This window comes from Chrysochloris asiatica, unplaced genomic scaffold, assembly GCF_000296735.1.
Source record: "Chrysochloris asiatica unplaced genomic scaffold, ChrAsi1.0 scaffold00283, whole genome shotgun sequence".
Lineage (NCBI taxonomy): Eukaryota > Metazoa > Chordata > Mammalia > Afrosoricida > Chrysochloridae > Chrysochloris > Chrysochloris asiatica.
The window spans coordinates 2831939-2837709 of record NW_006408801.1 but is presented as its reverse complement, the minus strand read 5'-3'; positions in this window follow the sequence as shown (position 1 = coordinate 2837709).

Sequence of the window (5771 nt, the reverse complement as noted above, 5' to 3'; positions counted from 1 at the left end):
GAGATGGATCAGCCAGGTGGCATCATTGATGGCGTCAAGTGTGGCAGCGGTAGTGAGGTTGGCCCAGGATCGGACATTGTTTCGTTCTGCTGTGCACGGGGTCACTATGAGTCGGTTCTGACTCAATGGCACATAACAACAACAACAACCTATTAAGAAAACAAGGCTTTATAGAGATCCTAGCTGGATGAAGAAGGGATTGTTGTTGTTAAGTGTCATCGAGTTGGTTCCGACTCATGACGACCCTGGATAGAGTTTACTGGGTGCAGCTGGTGAGCTTGAACCACTGACCTTGAGGCTGAAATCGACTCTGCAGTCCAGCACTGTAACCCACAGAGTCATGCCAGGACTCCGAAGAAGATAGGGAATCCAAACCAGAGGGTCTGATCCATTGTTACTCACAGACTCCAGTACCTGTCACCTGAGCCACCACATCTGTGGCTCACATTTATGACCCAGGCACAATACTAATTTCTCAGTGCTTTGATGAGCCAGATACTACTTTGAAAACTTGGCTTTGCAGGACATGTGAACTGATGAGTTACTAGTTCATACTCCCTGCAAAGTCAAATAAAATTGCCTTCTAAATGGGGTGGGCTCCACACCAAGTTTGAAGAAACACCTCATGACTCACTGCCTCTTAATCACCTTTATCAATAGCTGAAAGGATGGAAACAGAGGCTCAGCACTAGTGCCGATCGATGGTCTTTAAGACTCACAAGGCCAGATGCAGTGAATGCCGTGTGAGCCAAGTTGAACTGTGTAGAGTACGGAAAGAGAGAGGTGTTGATTTTTAAACTCCTGAGGCATAGAGAGCACTCTGGTTTGGGTTTCTTCAGTTGATGGAAACATATGGATTTTTTTAATCAAATAAACCACCCCCAAAGTTTCCAACTTGGTGGCATTGGAAAATGTCACCAAATCAAAAAATCTGTCAAAAATGCATAAGATCCTGTAGATTTTTGACACTTGCTGAGCTGAAGGAAGGTTCAGAGCTAAAATCTCATTCAACACAATGTCTGAGAGAATTATTCCTTTGCAAATTATAGGATTTAAATTGTGTTCCCTTATGACTTTCTCATACATGGATTTCCCTTATGGTTTTCAGTTTTGTTTATTTAAAATCAATGTCTTCTCTTTTAAAAACAAAAATCTTTTTCTTACAAATTGAGTGCAAGTTTATAGACAAGATCATCAGTTTTACATTCAACAAATCACTTGCTTTGTTTCATCTCAATGATTGTAATCCCTTTCATGTAACAGCAGTGATCCCACTTCCTCCGTGTGGTTCCTACTTCCATTCCACCGGCCCTCCCATCCCTTCTCAACTTTCCTTAGGTAAGTGTTGCCCTTTTGATTTTACATAATTTACTATCCCATGGAGAGCATTCCTAACTAGTGTTGTTATTTCCCTATACACTTATCTACTGCTTGGCTGAAAGTTGGGCCACAAGGCTGAGTTCCTTTCCAACCTGAAGTGTGGTCATATATTTGTGGGATATATATATATTTTTTGTTGTTAGGTGCCATTGAGTCAGCACCAACCCATAGTGACCCTATGCACAACTGAATGAAACACTGTCTGGTCCTGTGCCAACCTCACAATAGTTGCTAAACCTGAGCCCATTGTTCCCACCACTGTGTTAATCCATCTCGTTTGGGGTCTTCCTCGTTTTCTTTTGTTAAGTGCTATTGAGTCAATTCTGGCTCAGAGGACCCGGTATAGAGTTTACAAGGAGCAGTGGGGGGTTTGAACTGCTGACCTGTTGTTTACAGTCCAGTGCCACACCTGAAGGATATAAATATATATCCCACTGTTCCCCCCATTCCTACTCAGCCTTTGTCTCTGTCCATGTAGCTACCCACAGAATATTGTTGTTTCAATGTTGTGCATTCATCACTATTTACCTCTGTCCCCTTTATCCCTTACACACTTCACTGTGTCTTCACTTGTCTTCATTTGTCTGCCATCCTCCCTGTTCTTGAACTTTTTAATATAACTAGTAAAAATTACTTCAGTGAATTCACATCTAATAATGTTCATAATAAAGGTGTTATACACTTGATGGCATGAAATAGGAAACTTCACCACCACAAATGCCTACTGGGTATCTGACAGTGCAAGTTAGATATTCTATACCAACCCAGTAATATTGATGCTTTAAGAAAGCTTATTATATGTCAACATTGTTATTAATCTAGTTCACAGATGAAAAGACTGAGGCAAAGAGAGACCAAAGTCACGTACCTAGAGCACACCGTGAGAAAACTGCACTTTTGCTAGAAAGTCAGTGCTGGTAAACACATTACTCCAACTATCTCTCTTGGATGTCGGCATTTACTTGTACATACCCTTAGGTAAGGTTTTTAATGATGTCTTATGTTCAACAAATGTTTGTCAAGACCCACTAGGAAGAAAATTCTGGAGGCCAGTTTCAGAAAATCAGCCGATCAGGACCTTATGCGTCTTGGGAATGGTGCACCATGAGCCAGCCATTTTGTTCTGTTATTCATGTGGTCTCCATGAGTCAGGAGTGGCTGGCAGCTAGCAACTATGACAGCAAAAGGGTATGACTCCCCACATGTCTAAGAAACACAACAGGGAAAAGAGTGTGTCTACAGCACATCTTTGCTCTTCAACACTATAAAGAAGTCTTGTGCACACATTTGCCTAATGCCATACGTTGTTTGATTTCCTGACTGCTGCTTCCATGAGTGTTGATGGTTGATGCAAGCAAAATGAAGTCTTTGATGTCAATCTTTTCTCCATTTATATGGGTGTTATTCATTGGTTCAGAGGTGAGGATTTTTGTTTTCTTTACATTGAGATGCAATCCATACCAAAGGCTATGGTCTTTGATTTTTATTAGTAAGTATTTTAAAATCCTTTTCCCTTTCAGCATGCAAGGTTGTATCATCTACATATCACAGGTTGTTAATGAATCTTTCTCCAATCCTAATGCCATGTTTTTCTTCATCTAATCCAGCTTCTTGGATTATTTGTTCAGCATACAGATTGAATAAGTATGATAAAATAATACAACTATGGGGCATACCTTTCCTAATTTTAAAACATTCCATGTTCTCTTGTTCTGTTTGATTAACTGTCTCTTGGTGTATGTACAGGTTCCTCATGAGCACAGTTATTTTCCGGAATACCCATTCTTTACATTGTTGTCCATAGCTTGTCATAATCCATACAATCTAAAGCCTTTGTGTAATCAATAAAGCTACTCGATGGTACTTCACAACAATCCTTTTCAAAAGAATTCTGCACTCTTTAATTTACACAACATCAAAACATTAGCTTTGGAATCAGTGTCCCAACAAAGCAAGAAGAGAACTTGGGCAACACATGGGGACTTCCAAAACTAAAATCTTATGAAAGAAGCTCATCCAGCTTCTGACTTACTTTCAAATTATTGTTTTCAAAAGCAGTTAAAAATATCTGATTTTTGCAGATTGGCTACCCAGAATGGGGGTGGGGGGAGGGCTACAAAGGCAAGAAGTGACTGGATTACAAGCTTTCAAGAGGGAACCTAGCCCACTGAGTAGTATCCAATCTGTCTAAGCAGGGCTGATGAAATGAAATACGGACAGGTCTCTTGTGAAACAATAGTGAATAATTGTTGTCAGGAATGCTTGTGAGGGTTGGAAATGTAAAGGTAGACATTTTATAGCAAGGAGGAGAGTGATTAACTTTCCAATCTGGGAGCGGAGGTCCCTAGGAGCATCAGTGGAGAAGAGTGGAGAGCGGGACCCTACCCAGAAAAGCAGTGATACCTGAGATGGAGGCAGAGACGATGAATTGGAGAGATGAAGCAGCTGGGGACTTTAGATCCAGAGAGGGAGAGGGACTGTGTGCTGAAGACCAGGGGTGTGTGGGGGGCAGGCTTGCAGGATATACCCTTTGATTGGCTGATGATGCATGGAGGGTGTTGACACTATGGCAAGGAAACAATATACGATAGAATGAATGTAAAACTAATGTTTTCACATGTAAACTATCACATAATTCACAATAAAATATTATATATATATGATTTATGCAGTGCTCAAGGGGAAAAATATGAGATTATTGGAAATACCATGGCTTGGGTCAGGCACACCTTACTCCCCAAGATGACATCTTTGCTCTTCAACACTTTAAAAAAGGTCTTGTGCAGCAGATTTGCCTAATGCAATACATCATTTGATTTCTTGACTGCTGCTTCCATGAGTGTTGATAACTGATCCAAGAAAAATGAAGACCTTGACCACTTCAACCTTTTCTCCATTGATAAGAATGTTGTTTATTGATCCAGTGGTGAGGATTTTTGTTTTCTTTACATTGATATGCAATCATATGCATGTGAAAGCTAGACAGTGAATAAGGAAGACTGTAGAAGAATTGATGCTTTTGAGTTATGGTGTTAAAGGAAAATATTGAAAATGCCATGGAATGCCAAAAGAACAGATCTATGTTGGAAGAAGTGCAGCCAGAGTGCTCCTTGGAGGCCAGGGTGGCCAGACTTCATCCTTCATATTGTCAGAAGGGACCAATCACTGGAGAAGGATATCATGTTTGGTAAGGTGGAGGGTCAGAGAAAAAGAGGAAGACCCCCAGTGAGATGGATTGGCAAAATGGCAGCATCAATGGGCTCAAGCGTGGCAAGAATTGTAAGGTTGGCCCAGGACTGGGCAGTGTTTCATGATCTGAGACACTGTAGATCCGCCATGCAGAAAGGTCTTCTTCTCAACATGGAGGGATTTGCTTGGGAAAAAACAATTTATATGTGCTCATCTAAGAACAAAGGAGCCCTGGTGGCAAGTGAGTTAAGTGCTTAGCTGCTCTCTGAAAAGTCGATAGTTCAAACCCACCAGCTGCTCTGAGGGAGAAAGTGAAACAGTCTGCTTCCTTCCATAAAGCTTGGGAACTCTACAGGGCTGTTCTACTTACCCCATTGCATGAGTTGTTATGAGTCAGAACTGACTCTGCCACAATGGGTTTGGCTTAGGGTTTGGTTTAAGGTAGGGACAAAGGTCAATTGTTTCTCGCTGTCTGAAAGTAAAGCCAAGGTTAGCCATCTGCTGAGGCCACCTGGTGAGGCTCCCTCATGCCACAATTGGGCAGGTGGAGAAAAAAGTACTGGCTAATCATCTGGCCAATAATCTGATGAGCCAGGATAGGAAGCAGTCAGCCCATTAATGTCAGTAGCCTGCTTTTCTCTAAGGGAAGGTCAATTTGCCTAATAGGTTCTGTTTTCTCCCATCCTCTAAAGTTCCATAGGTGGTTTTCAGATTCCAGCCCGTAGACTTCCCAGCTCTTCCAGTACAAGTCCAAATTACCTTCCTGAAGACTGCTTTCAATGTGTCCTTCCAAAGTAAAAATCACTTTGATGGCTATTGATGAAAATCTTTACCTACTGTTGTTTGTTGTTGTAAATTGCTGTCCAATAGGCTCTGACTCATAGTGCCTTGTACGCAGGGCTTTCTACTTCTTTGTGGGATCAGACAGTCTACTCTTTCTCCAAGAAAGTCTCCCAGGAGTGGCTGGTGGTTTTGAATTACTGTTCAGATAGCAACTAAACACTTAACACACTGCATCACCAGGGCCCTTTCATCCTTAAATGAACATATATATACTAATGCGTCTATATAAGGAATACAGAGAGTCACTGTACCAAAAGGAAATGGTTAATGTTCAACCATTTCAAGAGGTAGCATATGATCAACAGCCAAATGATACGGAAGGAGGAAGTCCAAGGTGCATTGAAGGAATTGGCAAAGAA